Source organism: Syngnathus leptorhynchus, chromosome 21 (genome assembly GCF_054491065.1).
Source record: "Syngnathus leptorhynchus isolate UIUO chromosome 21, UIUO_Slep, whole genome shotgun sequence".
In the NCBI taxonomy this organism is placed as follows: Eukaryota; Metazoa; Chordata; class Actinopteri; order Syngnathiformes; family Syngnathidae; genus Syngnathus; species Syngnathus leptorhynchus.
In genome coordinates, this window is record NC_141215.1 from 637,507 (window position 1) to 656,813 (window position 19,307).

At 47.7% G+C, this 19,307-nt stretch overlaps 4 pseudogenes; 1 reads left to right on the forward strand and 3 right to left on the reverse strand.

Annotated features, from left to right (window-relative positions):
* Positions 1 to 283: 283 nt before the first annotated feature.
* On the forward strand, positions 284 to 456 carry LOC147039962 (U2 spliceosomal RNA; annotated as a pseudogene).
* Positions 457 to 11,423: 10,967 nt separating this feature from the next.
* Positions 11,424 to 11,542, reverse strand: LOC147039963 (5S ribosomal RNA; annotated as a pseudogene).
* Positions 11,543 to 12,513: 971 nt separating this feature from the next.
* LOC147039964 (5S ribosomal RNA) lies at positions 12,514 to 12,622 on the reverse strand (annotated as a pseudogene).
* Positions 12,623 to 16,637: 4,015 nt separating this feature from the next.
* Positions 16,638 to 16,756, reverse strand: LOC147039965 (5S ribosomal RNA; annotated as a pseudogene).
* Between the last annotated feature and the right edge of the window lie 2,551 nt (positions 16,757 to 19,307).

A 19,307-nucleotide genomic window follows, 5' to 3' on the forward strand; every position in this document is an offset into this window, starting at 1 on the left:
TCTGCGCACAAAGGTTTCGGAAATCGAATGATTCACTTCTTGAACAGCCTTCTGGAACGGATTGTGTTCGAAAACCGAGGCTCCGCTGTACGTAGAATTACAAAACATACACATCAAATACAAAAGTAAAAGTAAAACATACTTTGGCCTGCCAGTGAAAAACTGGGTACTTTACTTCGACTGTTTTAACTTAGTAGCTTCGCGATGACACATCCGAGGTCGGCCGTTAACTTGAATTGGTAGTCTCTTGATTGAAGTCGTTGCCTCAGACCCATTTTTGCTTATCGCTTCTCGGCCTTTTGGCTAAGATCAAGTGTAGTATCTGTTCTTATCAGTTTCATATCTGATACGTCCCCTCTCTGGAGACCACATATGAAATTGATTTTTGGAATAGGGAGGTGTAATAGGGGCTTGAGGCTTTCCCACCAAACGGTTTGCAAATAGGTTTATTTCTTGAGGGGGGCACATAAACCCTCCTGCTGGTCAAAAGGAGTCATTCATTCCATTAATGAGAATTACATTCACCTTTATATTTTGCTTCATGTAGCCTGATCAAAATGAATAAAATTACTCTCTGTATGTGCATTCACGTGTAACATTGAAGGAGGTGGAATATTGTGTTTCAATATGTAAATAAATACCATCATTGTCTTTTAAGACACTAAAAGTGTCACGTCTCGTCCCCAGCCCTTCCACTATGCGTCAGTTGTCTTGGTTTCTGTCCGTGTGCTCGCCCCTCCCCTCCTGTGTGCCCATGATTGGTTTGATTGTTCTCACCTGCCTCTTGTTACCTGTAGTGTATATAAATCCTGTCTGCTCCTCACTCCCCGTCGGCTCATTGTTGTCGTCTGTTGTCGTGTCGTCGTCGTCATGTCCTTTTGGTTCCTGACGTTTTCAAGCACCGTAATTTTCGGACTGTATGTCGCGGTTTTTTTCATAGTTTGGGTGGGGGGGTCGACTTATACTCAGGCGAGACTTATATGTTTTTTTTCAAAAAATGTACTTGATCATTAACACATTACTTACTAGTACAGTTGATCGCCTCACATATTATTTTTAATACACTGAAAAACGAATAAAGCAATTCACACTTTAAAGCACAATATTCAAGTTCATGAAACAAATAAACAAAAAAACAAAAAAAACTGAAAAAGAAATAGTTATTTTCAAACTAAACTGAACGAGGGTGATTTAAATTTCACCATTGGCCGTGACGCAACAACTGGGAGGGGAAAGCGCTGTTTTTTTGAGTTTTTAAAAACCACAGGTCTGGTGAAGATAATTTAGTGTGGTGATGTAAAAAAACAAAAAAACAAAAACAAAAAAAACAGTAGGGGCAGCAATGCAATTTAGGATGCAAGCTCTGCTTGTGATGGACAGCATGCGAGCACACATCACGCCAGACATGCAAATCACGAGTCCGACGGCGCGCGTACGCGGCATTGTTTACACGATCGATGATCGATGTATTTTATGATTTGGAGTGACAGATTGTTTGGTAATATTGTTGCTATATGATAGTTATTTAAAATATACTTTATATATCGTTATATGAGTCTGTGGAATAATTAGACATGCAAATCACGAGTCCGACGGCGCGCGTACGCGGCATTGTTTACACGATCAATGATCGATGGATTTTATGATTTGGAGTGACAGATGGTTTGGTAATATTGTTGCTATATGATAGTTATTTGAAATATACTTTGTATATCGTTATATGGGTCTGTGGAATAATTAGACATGCAAATCACGAGTCCGACGGCGCGCGTACGCGGCATTGTTTACACCATAGGTGTCAAACTCTGGCCCGCGGGCCATATTTGGCCCGCAGTGTAATTATATTTGAGGCAATTTCAAATTAACATTAGAGCTGGCCCGCCGGTATTATACGGCGGCAGCGCTGTAACACCGCATTCATCGCTTGTACTACAAATTCCATAATGGTCTGCTGTTGCTTTGGCGCCCATACGTCCGTTCATGACTCCGCCTCATGCCCATATAATTAGAATCCGTGTTCATTTTTTCCCAGAATGCACCTGAAATTTTCAAGATGGCGCTGCCTAGATTCGATACTATTGGCTTCCGAGCAGCCGTCCACAAACTAATGGGTGACGTCACGGATGTTACATCCATTTCTTATATACAGTCTATGTGCACACCCCGCATCCCCGTGCCTCTCCCCCACACTGCGACCTCAAACGACAGCTGTCACTGTGTTAGCCTACCAACAAATGGCGAAAAGAAAGGCAGAAAATAGAACTTTTCTGGACAGGTGGGAGACAGAATATCTGTTTATATGTATACAAGACAGACCTGTTTGTCTTGTTTGTGGAGTCAACGTGTCAGTAACTAAGGAGCACAATATTAGACGACACTATGAAACCAAACACCAGGACAAATATAAGGACCTGGACACGGCTTAAAGGAGCCAGAAAGTTAAGGAGCTGAAAAGAGGTTTGATTTCACAACAGAAAATGTTCACAAAAGCCACAACACAAAGTGAGGCTGCTGTATAGGCAAGTTATATCGTGGCACAAGAAATCGCCAAATCAGCCCGGCCCTTTAATGAGGGAGAGTTTGTAAAAAAGTGCATGATGAAGGTTTGTGACCAAGTGTGCCCCGAGAAAAACCAAGCCTTTGCAAACGTAAGCCTGAGCAGAAAAACAATAGCTGACCGCACATGCGAGCTTGCCACCAATCTGCATGTCCAGTTGATGGAGAAGGGAAAATATTTTGTTTCGTTTTCCCTTGTTGTGGATGAGAGCACTGACGCGTCTGATACTGCGCAGCTGACTGTCTTTGTCCGCCGCGTGGACACAAATCTGTATGTTACGGAGGAGCTTTTTGGATTTAAACCAATGCATGGCACAACCACAGGGAAAGAAATCTTTGAGGAGGTTTGAAAATGTGTAACTGAAATAAACCTTCCGTGGAATAAACTTGTGGGATTAACCACTGATGGTGCGCCAACCATGAGTGGTAAAAGGAATGGACTGGTGGGCAGGATCTGTGAAAAGATGCGCGAAGAGAACTGTGCAGGTGAATTATCTGTTTATCACTGCATCTTACATCAAGAATCCCTGTGTGGTAAAGCGCTGAAGATGGAGGATGTTATGTCCACAGTAACACAAAGATCTCAATCACCGCCAGTTTAAGTCTTTTCTGGAATTTTTTATGCACTTTTTCTTGCTACTCCAAGGCCTGAATGGTTTATTTATTCATAGTTGTTATGTTATTTTATTTTCAAATGTATTAGCCTGTGTAAGAAGCTAATTTTGACATTTACCTCAGAAGGCTGCAAACAGAAAGGAGGCATTCAATTTTTATTTAAATTTTATTTAATATGCCATTGATATGTTTTTTTATTATTATAGTTATCATTATTCTTATTATTATTACTATTATGACTATTATTGTTATTATTGGTATTATTAGTGTTATTATCAACTTGAAGAAGCTAATTTTGACATTTACCTCAGAAGGCTGCAAACAAAAAGGAGGCATTCAATTTTTATTTAAATTGTATTTATTATGCCATTGATATGTTTTGTTATTATCATTATTATTATTACTATTATTACTATTATTGTTAGTATTAGTATTATTAGTGTTATTATCAACTTGATTTTGCACGCCTGCACTTTTAAATTATATAAGCCTTGATTGTTCAATATTCATTGTAAAATCAAAACTTGTTTGATTCCATATTAAAAGGTTCATTTGTTCAACCTTGGCCCGCGGCTTTGTTCAATTTAAAATTCTGGCCCACTGTTAATTTGAGTTTGACACCCCTGGTCTAGGAGAATGATTCTTGCTTAGGGTGCGAGAGGTCCCGGGTTCCACTCCCGGACGAGCCCTACTTTGAAACACAGCTATCTCCCATTCTCTGGCATTTTTAACAGGCTGGTGTCACATGTGCTGTGTCATCATCATTCACAGGCTCCATTCGTGTGTCACGTGATGCAAATTTGGACACAGCGAAGGACTACCAAAGGGAATGCAAAAGTGAGTGAAAGATAGGGGTTTTCACCCAGTCTCAAATTAGGTACCACACCGTAGTTGCAATGCGAACTCATTTTAATGTGTCAGGCACTTTGCAAAGGAACCATCAATAACAATGAAGATTAGAAGCTGTCTCAAATTGGGGACGTTTTGTGTGTTAGGTGAACGTGATAACCACTACACCATGGAAACATCTGCTGCAGTGGTGCACCTTACCTGCTGGCCCAAACGTGAGTGCTATGGGCACCAAGCACACCCAAACCATCGCTATTTTAGATCTTTACGACTACTCCCACATTCATTCACGTTCGGTGAAACCTCCCCAAATCCCCACCCTAACACGCAAAGCATACGGTTTGACATGAAAGGCGGCTGTGGCTGGGTTGGCGGTTCCATCCCGGCTCTGTCACAGTCACATGTCGTTGTGTCCTTGGGCAAGACACTTCACACACCTTGCCTCCAGATCGCCATTGTAAATGAGAAACCGGTGCTTACGTATTATCGGGAGGACCTTTGATTTTTACTTTTTCTTTTTTTTCACATGGTTTGTTGGTTAGTATGAAGATCTTTGATTTACCGCGCACTGAGGAAGAGGCTGTTGTGTTCCCTTCAGGATCCTTACGTATTATTGGGAGGACCTTTGATTTTTACTTTTTCTCCGGGGCTATGGAGCTATGGCGCTCCGGGGCTATGGAGCTCCGGGGCTATGGAGCTATGGAGCTCCGGGGCTATGGAGCTCCGGGGCTATGGAGCTCCGGGGCTATGGAGCTATGGAACTATGGATCTAGATCTTCATACTAACCAACAAACCATGTGAAAAAAAAGAAAAAGTAAAAATCAAAGGTCCTCCCGATAATACGTAAGCACCGATTGGGACATAGAAACTTGTGTTAAGTGTTGATCGCAATTTGGAGTCAGATCAATAGCTAAAAATCCGTATCCTAACAATTTCTTGGTGACCCCGACGTGATGTCAAGAGAAGGGTAATTGGCAACTCGTGGTCTATATCCAGGACACCGGACATCGTCTGGGACGCTGTCTCTCGGTCGGCGAACCGTTTGGATTAAGTGCACAACGTTGAGCTGGTACAACGTCTCCTCAACCCTGAGCGCTCATCACTGATAAGGTAAGCAGAATACCTGTTACTATAAGTCGAAATTCTGCAAATTGAAAGAGGAAATTTAAGAGGAGACTGTTGTTCAGATCAAATAAAGTGTGCAAGAAGTTAAGAAACATACGGTGAATAAGTTTGGAACCTACGTGTGTGACGTGTACGGTAAAGTCAGGGACTTACGCGTATTACGGATAGGTCTGGGACCTAGCTTCGTCGTGGTGGACAAGGGTACGTTGACGAGCGTATTCAAATAGCCAGGTTTTTTGAGATCCTGGGAGAAGTGAGGCCTCCCAAACACATCCGGTGGTAACAGTTCCTCCTGTGAGAGATCAGACCTCTAAAATATCCAAAATGAATCAAATTGGGGGGAGTGTGTGTGTGTGTGTGTGTGTGTGTGTGTGTGTGTGTGTGTGTGTGTGTGTGTGTGTGTGTGTGTGTGTGTGTGTGTGTGTGAGATGAGAGGAGTGCGTGTGCTGAGAGGAATGAATGGAGTGAGATAGTGTGTGTGATAAGAGGTGTGTGTGCGCTGAGAGGAATGAATGGAGTGAGATTGAAAGAATGTATGCAATGTGGTAGCGCAAATTGTGAGTGGCATTGACAGAAAGAAAGTGGCAAAGGAGCGTGTGAGACACCGAAAAGTCTTCGCGAAATTGGAAGCTGACAAATTGTTTCAGGGTTTTTCAACAATTTGGGACATGGAACGTCTCTCACGGCAATTGCAGCAAAAAGAGGGTCAGGTGCTGAAAAGAAAGCTCTCCTTAGAAGACCAGCAGAAAGGGGCCGGCTGGCGTGAGCGCAAGGTGCTTGAGAAGCACAGAGAGAGAGGAAGAGCGACGCTCTTTGCACAATATGGCAACAGCTGCAACAGCTTTGTTTGCCACTCAGAAGAAACTGCCCGTAGAAAGTGTTGTTAATGTGAGAAAAGCAGAGGAGGCAAGGTGTGGCTGAACAAATTTTTGGCTCTGATGAGTGGGCAGACCTGCACACTTGGTGACATTTGCCAGATGTTGGCAGGAGCATGCTCCCTAGTGCAATTACAGGCGATTGAGGAAGCAGCAGGCACAGCGAGACTGGGGAGGGAGGTGCCCTTGCCACCAGTAGCAGCGCCCCTGTTTGAAAACATTAAAATGACTTTCCCACAACCTACCGATCTGGCCCCCACTATGTTTCCCTATGATGTGAAAATGTCACCTGCCCAACATTATGTAACATGTGTGGAGAGTTGGATTGAAACCACAGGTCGCCATCCGACTCTCACGCACGAGGCAGAGGTGCTCTTCCGGACGGCGCTGGTGGATGGACTTCCGCCAGATGTGAAGAAGCAGCTAATGTCAGACCCTGACATTCTGGTTTGTACCGAGGAACAATTTAAACGTCATCTTTTGCATCACTGCAGAATGTTTACTGAGTCACAAGCTAAAGTTGATAACGAGACAGACGCATTATCCAAACTGTTGTTTAAATTACAGTTGGCAAAAATGCATGGTGAAGCTAAACAGTCTAAATCACAGAAAAAGGAAATGCAAATGTCACAGGCTCCTCAGGTGGTGGGACGCGGAAGGGGCCAGTTCCGGGGCGGATACAGAGGCTGGGGAGGGAATGCACCTGCTTACCCGGGAGGGCAACATACAAACCCCATTCGCCCAACGCATGCTTCATCTGCGGCGAAACCGATCACTGGGCAAGAGAATGCCCGCAGTATCGACCGCACGGAGACGCCCGCCCAGCCGGAGGCCCGCCACATCAACCCGAGGCGCCGATGCAACAAGCAGCGCCCCTACCGTCTGGTGGACGGCCCTGGCAACAGCCACAAGCACACGGAGGTCAGTACTATCAACATGATGATCTCTGGTGTGGACAATTTGAATAGGGATGCCCGGGGAGCCAGAGAAGCAGTGGCCCGGCGGAGCCAATGCTTCATGTGACAGTGGAGGGAAAACCTGTGCAGATGCTGGTGGACACAGGAGCAACGTATTCATCAATAAACACTGCCCTTCCTGTATCCTTACTGTCAAAGAAAACAACAACTTTAGTCGGCTTCTCGGGAAAACCACGAAGTCTGCCTTTTACCAAACCACTTGAAACTGTGATCACCCGGACAGGGTGGAGACTGTGGCACAAATACATCCATTCCACAGACACTCCGATCAATTTGATGGGGAGGACTTGTTGTCAGCCGTTGAAGCCAGAATTCTGTGTGGGCCAGAGGGAGTGATTATTCAATTTCCAGATGGCGTCAGCATCCAGTGTTCACAACAAATACAACAACATGGTCAGTGGCTGATGGCGCCCCTACCGACAGAAGCAGAAACTGCAACCATCTACTGGGCCAGGCTGGAGCCAGAGACCCCTGCTGGTGGTGGTGTGTTCTCGACCTACCTACTGTGGAAACCTTGGATCTGCTCACTGGCGCCATACCACCCACCTGTTGATCCTTTGCATTGCACTCTATATTAAAGCCGAAAAAGTGATGATGTATATCGGGATTTGTTTGAAGAAATTGAAGGGCACATGTGGGATTTAACTTCATCACGTATTTTGATTGGTAAAGAGGGAGTTGCAGCGGCAACTGAACTGACACATGAACAAATGCAGTGGTTCAAAATGACAGAGAAAGGGGTGCCACACATTTCGCTGGCTATTGCCCCAGGACACGAGGCCAGACAATTAGGCTCAATGGTCAAGCAGTTGTTGCAACAGACCGATTGGCGGAAAACTCACATTCCTAATTTGTACTGGTCTGAGTTTCAGAATGCACACCAAATTAAACAACCCATGGCAGACACAGGATTGCTGGAGATGATGTTGGTGAACCGCGGTCCAGTAATCTGGACGGGGAACACCCCGACTCCTGTTTGCCTCTGTCGCTCTCACATGCCGATCTGTGTGCCGCCCAGGATGCCACGTCCCCGGAACAAAAATCAGTCTGGGTGGCAGCAAAGGCTGTCAAACAATCAGATGGCTTGTGGGTAGGACCCAAAGGCCAGCCCGCTCTTCCGGAAGGAAGGCTAATGGCGGAGGTCCTGTCACAGGCACACACAACTTCCCATGTGGGTCCCCATCCCATGATGATCCATCTTCGAAGTTGGTGGCATCCCAGACTCTCGGACATGGTCTGGAAATTCGTTGCGGATTGTGAGTCCTGCCAGACATTCAATGCACGTCCTACGTTGAAGCCTAAGCCCGGCCTGTTTCAGCCGACCCCGTGGTCGGGAGCAGAGGTGATCATTGATTTCACCGACATGTATACAAGAGTGAATGGAAAACGCTTTTTGCTTGTGTTGGTTGACGCTTACTCAGGCTGGCCTGAGGCATATCCGTGCTCGAAAGAAGATTCTGCTGCTGTGATCAAGGCTTTGATCACCCATTGCATCCCCACACATGGTTTTCCGGCCCTGATCCGCTCTGACAATGGTACACACTTTAACAACAAAGCCTTGGCCAAGGTGGAATCAATTTTGGGTTTGAAGCATCGATTTGGCTGTGTCTACCATCCTCAGAGCCAGGGCAAAGTTGAACAAATGAACCGGACGTTGAAGGAAAAACTGGCCAAAATTATTGCTCAAATGAAAATGAATTGGCTCCAAGCGATTCCGCTTGCCTTGTTGTCTGTGCGGCAATCTGTTAACAGGCACACTGGATTTGCACCGTTTGAATTGATGACAGGTCGTCTAATGCCGGGACCAGCAACGACGCTCGTCCCACCGGAGGATGTTACGGTACCAAATTTGTCTCATACAGCATACTGGTCCTATTTGTCTGCTTTGGTGTCCAGTGTTTCTGCACAGATTGGAGAGAAATCCGCTGCGGCGGAGGAAGGCGTGTCGGTGGAGAAACAGCTCACATGTACACGTGTACGTCCGAGTCATCTCCAGAAAGTGGACGGAGCCCAGGTGGAAGGGCCCCTTTTGTGTCTTGGCCAGGACGTCTCACGCGGCCCAGCTCGACTTCAAAGGACGCCGGTGGTATCACTACTCACACCTACGTCCGGCCCCAGAGCTTGTTCCATCAGGATGAAGGTATTCCTGTTTGGCCGTGTCCCGGACCCGGCCAAGGGGGGGGGCAGAAAGAGAAGGAGCAGCAATACGGAAAAGTAAAGGGGAGGGCTCGAAAGGTTTTTCGGATTTTTCAGAATTAATTTTAGTAGTGCTATTTTTATTAAGTTGTCTTTTTGTGTGGACATTGATGAGACCATCCAGCAGAAAACGTCCCAGATTCAAATTTCACCCACCTATAGACAATATTGATGCAGAGGAAAAGTAGTTTATGAAGCTGAGGTGAACACAACAGAAGAGCTCTCACGAGAGGAACAGGGAGGTTTGAGACAGAGATGTGACAGCGGAAATTGGCAAATGTAAGTCACGTTACAGGACAAATTGGAAAAGTACCAGAGAAGGGTGTGGAGGAAGCAAATTGAAAAGGTAAGGGAAGTATTGGATTTAGCACCACCAGACAGAGAAGGGACATGTATTCACCAAGGTAAAGAGGATGGACGGTTTGTAGTTGCTTCATGTCATGGACAAAAGAAGTTAACATATGGAAAAATGTGGTTGTTTATTTTATTTATGGTTTTTCAATGCTTAGGGAATGAGTTTGGTTTGTCCTCGGTTGAGAGGGCATTGGAGAGTCACGGCATACAATTATTCACTAAAAAAGAAAGCCCGTTTTTGACAACCATGTTGTTAGAGATGTTCCGACTCTAACTTATTGTGCAAGAACCACACGAGACAGTATGCCCTTTTGAACACTTGCACGTGGAGAACTTGTTCGTCATTGTAGATACAACAATGTCCGAACAAATTCTGCAAGTGGAGAATTTGTTCGTTGCTGTAGACACAGCAATGTCCGAACAAAGTCTGCCGTTGCATTCATGCAAGACAGTATTTATTGAGAGAAGAAGGGTGGGGGTGACAATTTACATGTGTGGTGGCCAAGGTGGGGGTGAAACACCTGGCCTCTGATCACATCATAGCGGGGATGTTTTACGATGTTGAGTAGACAGAACAACTTTGATTGCGTCTTCTACAATTGGTCAATCAGTGCAAAAGATCTTAGCACTTTGTTCTACTCCTTTGTTAAGACAGGACAAGCTTAGGTTAATTATTACTGATTACATTCCAACATAATATGATCAACCTAATCTATTCAACCCTAACATATGTGACTCAACAAAATATGACATGTTTAAAGTTAAAGGGAACCGGCATAAGTATTGGGACAATAGATTCCACATGGTGCAAATTCAATTTGTCACTGACTGTAACCTCTCCTCTCTCTCGTGCAGACATCTGGTTGTGGTGTGGTGATGACAAATTATATGATCGCTTGCCAAAGAATGCATCAGGTATCTGTGCCCTTGTGTCTTTGATAATTCCTGTGGTGGTTGTCCCCATTGAAATACAGAATCTCAATTGGGACCTGGAGTCCCCATTGGCGGAGCTCCTGAAGCGAGCCAAAAGAGACGTTTTGCCCCCGTGGTTGAGCGACGACGATCCAACATATATTGACGCTATAGGAGTGCCCCGAGGTGTACCAGATGAGTATAAACTCGTTAATCAAGTGGCCTCGGGATTCAAAAGTATCTTCCTATGGATCACCCCCAATAAAAATGTAGACCGTATTAATTACCTTCATTACAATGTCCAACGACTGGGTAATTATACAGCTGAATCGGAAGGACCGATAGCGCGCTGTTTTGCAAAACAGGCCCAGAGAGGGAGTTCCGGACGATAACACCTCAAGGTCGGTGAGGAACGAGAACAAAGAACAACACCACGTCCAGGTGGTCGGGCTTCGAGAGGAAAAAACCCAACTCCTGACCACAGTGATGACACCTCGACGGGGAGGAGATGACCATCGACCAATAATCACACAATATTTTGCATGCTTTAATATTCATATTGTGGTTCTTTAAAACTGGGCAACCCGGAAGAATGTGTCGTCTTTTGGTGGTCACAAAACCGCACGAGTTTTAGTGTGAGTGACCCGGGACCCAGGCCTGTATTAGTGTGCTTTGTTAGGAATCAACAATTGGTAAATTTGGCCTGATTGATCTACTGGTCTTCTCTTTGACAGAACGAACTCGCAAAATTGTTAGGTGCGCCAGTGTGTGGATTGGGACATAGAAACTTGTGTTAAGTGTTGATCGCAATTTGGAGTCAGATCAATAGCTAAAAATCCGTATCCTAACAAGTTTCAATGTCGGAGTTAAAACTAGGGCTGAAGTTTCCGAATGCCATACGTGATGGGTGTTGTAAAAAAATTGCTTGAATGATTGAATTGAAAAAAAATAAAATAAAATAAAAGCTTACAGCGCCTGGTATTCCCAGGCGGTCTCCCATTCAAGTACTAACCAGGCCCGACCCTGCTAAGTTTCCGAGATCAAATGAGATCGGACGTTCTCAGGGTAGTATGGCCGTAAGCCATCAGAATCTCCAGAGTTTTGCATTTTATAGACACAATCGTCCCTGAAAACCCGTGCCAAGCAACTTGATGGCTGTTGTAAAAGTTTCCTTTCACAATTGATGTGGGAAAAAAAAGGCTTTCAGCACCTGGTATTCCCTGAACATCTCCCATCCATGCTTTGCAGGCTGGCGCCCCCTTGGCTCCCCAGTGAGTTCCTAGCCCCCCCCCCCCCCCCCTAAACACTCCACCAGTAACATTTTTGTCTCACACTTAATATTAATGGGATGGATGTGCTTGGTGCAGGGACACAAGCTTCTCAACATCAGGCTGGAACTCACTAAGAAGAAGTCGTAGATCCCCGCGGTCAGTAATTTTCAGTCGGTTTCTTTGCTTGGAAAGAAGCAAGGCGACTGCACTGAAGCCCCGTTCTACTAAATATGATGTTGGGAAGGCAATAAAGTACATCTTGACCTTGTTCCACAGCACTTGATAGCAGTCAGAGATTTTTTTTTGGAACCAAAAATCTTGATATGACTTTTTGAACTTTGGCCTTAGCTCAATGTCATTTTGAATTGAAATCAGTTCTTCCTCTGCCACTCCAGTTTCTTCACCGACGACATTTAGGAATGGATTGATCACCCAGTCTGGTATTTCAAGCAATAAAATGTCCTCAAATCTACCACTCGAACTTCTGACTTCGACTTCAGACTGCCGCCCCCCTACCGCCCCCTTCTTCCTCACCGCCCCCCCAGATCTTCCCACCGGTACCGCCCACTTTGGGAACCACTGCTGTACATAGTCTCCCCTCTAGCGGTAAGAAACGTGAACTGCAACGCTATGGATGACACCACACAATTTACGTTTAAAACTCGGGTTATAGTTTCAATGTCGGAGTTAAAACTAGGGCTGAAGTTTCCCAATGCCATACGTGATGGGTGTTGTAAAAGATTGCTTGAACGATTGAATTGAAAAAAATACAATAAAATAAAAGCTTACAGCACCTGGTATTCCCAGGCGGTCTCCCATCCAAGTACAAACCTGGCCTGACCTTGCTAAGCTTCCGAGATCGCGTGTTCTCAGGGTAGTATGGCCGTAAGCCATCAGAGTTCCCAGAGTTTTGCATTTTATAGACACAATTGCCCCTGAAAACCCGTGCCAAGCAACTTGATGGCTGTTGTAAAAGTTTCCTTTCACAATTGACGTGGGAAAAAAAAAGGCTTTTAGCACCTGGTATTCCCTGAACGTCTCCTATCCATGTCACAACCAGATCCGAAAAAGGCTTTCTTCCAAGACTTTTGGTGTTTCACGGAAACATGGCTATCGTGAAACGTTATTGACAGCTTTTTGTGTGGTAGCACGAATTTGCCGTTGCGACCTGCATTTCGCTGTATCAAAGTAAATGTCATGAAAAGGATAAAAACACTACATGGAAGCGCAATATGTATGTAATGTTGGGTTATTTTACAAATAAAGACTGCTGCTTTGAGTTCACAGGGAGCCAGGCTCTTTATTTACTGTACATAGTCTCCCCTCTAGCGGTAAGAAACGTGAACTACAACGGTATGTATGACACTACACAATTTACGTTTCAAACTCGGGTTATAGTTTCAATGTCGGAGTTAAAACTAGGGCTGAAGTTTCCGAATGCCATACGTGATGGGTGTTGTAAAAAAATTGCTTGAACGATTGAATTGAAAATAAATAAATCTTCATCTTCTTCCGCTTATCCGGGGTCGGGTCGCGACAGCAGCTTTAGGAGGGACTCCTAGACCTCCCTCTCCCCAGCCACTTCCTCCAGCTCATCCCGGGGGATTCCAAGGCGTTCCCAGGCCAGCCGAGGGACGTAGTCTCTCCAGCGCGTCCTGGGTCGTCCCCGGGGTCTCCTACCGGTGGGACATGCCCAGAACACCTCCCCAGGGAGGCGTTCAGGAGGCATCCTAATGAGATGCCCGAGCCACCTCAACTGGCTCCTCTCAACGTGGAGGAGCAGCGGCTCTACTCCGAGTCTCTCCCGGATGACTGAGCTTCTCACCCTATCTCTAAGGGAGAGCCCGGACACCCTGCGGAGGAAACTCATTTCATCCGCTTGTATCCTGGATCTTGTTCTTTCGGTCACGACCCATAGCTCGTGACCATAGGTGAGGGTAGGAGCGTAGCTCGACCGGTAAATCGAGAGCTTTGCCATTTGGCTCAGCTCTCTCTTCACCACGACGGACCGGTACAGAGTCCGCATTACTGCCGACGCTGCACCGATCCGCCTGTCGATCTCGCGCTCCATCCTGCCCTCACTCGTGAACAAGACCCCAAGATACTTGAACTCCTCCACTTGGGGCAGGCTCTCATCCCCGATCCGGAGAGGGCATTCCACCCTTTTCCGACCGAGGACCATGGACTTGGATTTGGAGGTGCTGACCCTCACCCCGACCGACCATGGACTCGGATTTGGAGGTGCTGACCCTCATCCCGACCGCTTCACACTCGGCTGCGAACCGCTCCAGTGAGAGCTGGAGATCACGGACTGAAGAAGCCAACAGCACCACGTCATCTGCAAAAAGCAGTGACGCAATGCTGAGGTCCCCAAACCGGACGCCCTCAACGCCTCGGCTGCGCCTAGAAATTCTGTCCATAAAAATTATGAACAGAATCGGTGACAAAGCGCAGCCTTGGCGGAGTCCAACCCTCACTGGGAACGAATCCGACTTACTGTCGGAAATGTGGACCAAACTCTGGCATCGGTGATACAGGGACCGAACCGCCCTTATCAGTTGGCTCGGCACCCCGTACTCCCGAAGCACCCTCCAGAGAACCTCCCGAGGGACACGGTCGAACGCCTTCTCCAAGTCCACAAAACACATGTGGACTGGTTGGGCGAACTCCCATGCACCCTCGAGGATCCTGCCGAGGGTGTAGAGCTGGTCCACTGTTCCACGGCCAGGAGGAAAGCCACACTGCTCCTCCTGAATCCGAGATTCGACCTCCCGACGGATCCTCCTCTCCAGCACCCCTGAATAGACCTTACCAGGGAGGCTGAGGAGTGTGATTCCCCTGTAATTGGAACACACCCTCCGGTCCCCCTTCTTAAAGAGGGGAACCACCACCCCAGTCTGCCAATCCAGAGGCACCGTCCCCGATGTCCACGCAATGCTGTAGAGGCGTGTCAGCCATGACAGCCCCACAACATCCAGAGCCTTTAAGAACTCCGGGCGGATCTCATCCACCCCCGGGGCCTTGCCACCAAGGAGTTTTTTAACTACCTCAGTGACTTCGACCTCCGAGATTGGAGAGTCCGCCTCAGAGTCCTCAGGCCCTGCTTCCACAATGGAAGGCGTGTCGGTCGAATTGAGGAGGTCTTCGTCACCGACTCACGACATCCCGAGTCGAGGTCAGCAGCAGACCATCTCCACTGTAAACAGTGTTGACCGTGCACTGCTTCCCCCTCCTGAGACGCCGGATGGTGGACCAGAATTTCCTCGAAGCCGTCCGGAAGTCATTCTCCATGGTCTCGCCAAACTCCTCACACGCCCGAGTTTTTGCCTCAGCAACCGCCGAAGCCGCGTTCCGCTTGGCCATCCGGTACCTGTCAGCTGTCTCCAGAGTCCCGCAGGCCAAAAGGCCCTATAGGACTCCTTCTTCAGCTTGACGGCATCCCTTACCGCCGGTGTCCACCAGCGGGTTCGGGGATTGCCGCCACAACAGGCACCAACAACCTTAACGGCCACAGCTCCGGTCGGCTGCCTCAACAATGGAGGCGCGGAACAAGGTCCACTCGGACTCAATGTCCCCCGCCTCCCCGTGGGAAAAGCTCTGCCGGAGGTGGGAGTTGAAACTCTTCCTGACAGGGGATTCTGCCAGACGTTCCCAGCAGACCCTCACAGAGCGTTTGGGTCTGCCAGGTCGGACCGGCATCTTCCCCTGCCATCGGAGCCAACCCACCACCAGGTGGTGATCAGTTGACAGCTCCGCCCCTCTTTTCACCCGAGTGTCCAAAACATGCGGCCGCAAATCCGATGACACGACTACAAGGTTGATCAACGAACTGCGGCCTAGGGTGTCCTGGTGCCAAGTGCACACATGGACACCCTTATGCCTGAACATGGTGTTCATTATAGAAAGTCCGTGTCGAGCACAAAAGTCCAATAATAGAACACCGCTCTGGTTCAGATCGGGGGGGCCGTTCCTCCCAATCATGCCCTTCCAGGTCTCACTGTCATTGCCCACGTGAGCATTGAAGTCACCCAGTAGAACGATGGAGTCCCCAGAAGGAGCGCTCTCCAGCACTTCCTCCAGGGACTCTAAGAAGGGTGGGTACTTTGAGCTGCCGTTCGGTGCATAGACACAAACAACAGGACCCGTCCCCCCACCCGAAGGCGGAGGGAGGCTACCCTCTCGCTCACCGGGGTGAACCCCAATGTGCAGGCGCCCAGCCGGGGGGCAATAAGTATGCCGACAGCTGCTCGACGCATCTCACCGTGGGCAACTCCAGAGTGGAAGAGAGTCCAGCCCCTCTCGAGAGGGCTTGTACCAGAGCCCAAACTATGTGTGGAGGCAAGTCCGACTATGTCTAGTCGGAACCTTTCTGCCTCACACACCAGCTTGGGCTCCTTTCCAGCCAGAGAGGTGACATTCCATGTCCCTAGAGCCAGCCTCTGCAGCCGGGGATCGGACCGCCAAGGTCCCCGCCTTTGGCCGCCGCCCAGCTCACTATGCACCCGACCCCTTTGGCCCGTCCTATAGGTGGTGAGCCCATTGGAAGGGGAACCCATGTTTTCTTTTCGGGCTATGCCCGACCGGACCCCATGAGCGAAGGCCCGGCCACCAGGCGCTCGCCTTCGAGCCCCACCTCCAGGCCTGGCTCCAGAGAGGTGCCCCGGTGACCCGCGTCCGGGCGAGGGAAAACGACATCCATATATTTTTTTCATCATAAGGGGTCTTCTGAGCCGTGCTTTGTCTGGCCCCTCACCTAGGACCCTTCTGCCATGGTTACCCTACCAGGGGCATGAAGCCCCAGACAACATGGCTCCTAGGATCATAGGGGCACGCAAATCCCTCCACCACGATAAGGTGACGACTCAAGGAGGGTGAAAATAAGTAAATAAATAAATAAATAAATAAAAGCTTACAGCACCTGGTATTCCCAGGCGGACTTCCATCCAAGTACTAACCAGGCCCGGCCCTGCTAAGCTTCCGAGATCTGACGAGATCGGGCATTCTCAGGGTAGTATGGCCGTAAGCTGTCAGAATATCCAGAAATTTGCATTTTATAGACACAATCGCCCCTGAAAACTCGTGCCAAGCAACTTGATGGCTGTTGTAAAAGTTTCCTTTCACAATTGACGTGGAAAAAAAAGGCTTTCAGCACCTGGTATTCCCTGAACGTCTCCCATCCATGTCACAACCAGGTCCGAAAAAGGCTTTCTTCCATGACTTTTGGTGTTTCATGGAAACATGGCTATCATGAAAAGTTATTGACAGCTTTTTGTGTGGTAGCACGAATTTGCCGTTGCGACCTGCATTTTGCCGTATCAAAGTAAATGTCTTGAAAAAGGGAAAAACACTATATTGGAAGTGTTTTTCCCGTTTCAAGACATTTGACTGCTGCTTTAAGTTCACCGGAAGCCAGGCTGTTTATTTACTGTACATAGTCTACCCTCTAGCGGTAAGAAACGTGAACTGCAACGCTATGGATGACACCACACAATTTACGTTTCAAACTCGGGTTATAGTTTCAATGTCGGAGTTAAAACTAGGGCTGAAGTTTCCGAATGCCATACGTGATGGGTGTTGCAAAAGATTGCTTGAACGATTGAATTGAAAAAATAAATAAATAAATAAATAAATAAATAAATAAATATTAGCTTACAGCACCTGGTATTCCCAGGCGGTCTGTCATCCGAGTACTAACCAGGCCCGACCGTGCTAAATTTCCGAGATCAGGCGTTTTCAGGGTAGTATGGCCGTAATCCGACAAAGTTTCCAAAGTTTTGCATTTTATAGAAACAAATGCCCCTGAAAACCCGTGCCAAGAAACATAATCCACAAGGAAACATGAGACCTAAGAGAGGCTCACTTCCAAAACCGTCTTACCCATTCCAAATCATGCACATGGATTTTATCGAACTCACACAAAGTGGACCTCACAAATACTGCCTAGTGATGATTGATGCATTTTCCAAATGGGTTGAAATAGTTCCATCTAAACGAGCAAACGCTACTATCAAAAGCACTTCAGAAGGGCTATCACCTTTTGAAATCATCCATGAGAGACCATATAGACTACCTGTGTTCACTGCAGATTTGCAAAAAGCAGATGAAGAACAGTCCTTGGCAGATTACATGATCAGGACGCTCAAAATGGAAGATGTGTCAAATGCAAATTTACTGCCGCCTGATCTTCCTTCCCCACAGGTTGACAACCTCATCAAGCCACGAGACTGGGTCTACATCAAGGTCATCAAAAGAAAGAACTGGGCCAGCCCACGGTGGGAGGGACCATTCCAAGTCTTGCTGACCACCCCCACTGCAGTAAAGATTCCTGAACGGCCCAGCTGGATTCACCTCAGCCACTGCAAGTTGCAGAGAGTGCTGGACCCCTCATTCGGGGTGGTGGGGAAGTCCGACTTCAAAGGGGCTTCATTGGTTAGGGTGGGGCGTCTCAATGTTGGTGAAGAATCCAGCGATCCCCACTCCGCTAGGCGAGGAGATGTCCCGGTGTCTCTGCCATCCTAGTAGCAACGGAATTCCATATGCTAGGTGGATTCTACGCTGCGCTGTGGTTGGAGTGTGCTATGGTTTGTGGGCTCATCTGAATGGACCAATGGACAGTGTCATTCGTGGAAGAAGATGGTCACATGATGAGAATTTTGAGGACTGGTCATGGGACCCCAGAAACCCATACGAAACCAACGCTTGGTACCGGTATGTGATGTTCACTGTGAGAGCTCACACACAGGAGGGATGCTATGTGTGTGTTCCAAACTCCCCCCCTTCCTCCACGCAAGTTCACTTGGAGGCCAGAGCAAGGAATGTCACTGAAGCAAAATGTATGGCATCCATGGAAGGGATTGGATATCAACACCGTGCTGTCACAGTCAGTGATGCCGACCCTTTCCGCCCTGGACTTACAGACGGTACCTGTGATCAGCTTTTCTGGACAAATCTCAATGTGACTGTTAAAGGACGAACATTACCGCAAGTGGCCTACACAGAGAGACCAGCTGGAGTGAACTACACATGTTACATCCAAGGAAACGAGACCCACAAATGCATCAACGACGACTGCTCTCCAGGAGGAAACTGGATGGGAGCTTTGGACATCACCGATGAGTGTCAGGATAAGAGAGCCATTTCGAGTGGTGGGGGATATCCCACCGATATGGCTGCACCATCAAACAGAACCTACTTCATACAGAATGGCTGGCGGCTTTGTGGTCAAAAGGGTTGTTTGATGCTGCCCGCCAACTGGACAGGAGTGTGTGCACCAGTGTGGGTGACAGACCACACCTACAGGATACAACATCATCAGCTGACGAAAGCACGCAACTCTTCTGGACGTCGACGCAGGGCTGTTGTGACCTTTGACCCTCATGATCCTGTCTGGGGTCAGTGATGGACAAAACAGAGTGATTCAGGCTATTGAACAAATGGTCTTGCAAAACAGGATGGTTCTGGACTTGATGACTGCAACACGAGGGTTCCAGCAAGGAAGCAGATCCACCATCGACAGCGTCCCCGCCCCCAGTTCAAATAGAGGCAGAATAATCCTCTTCCCCCTTGGTGGCCAGGT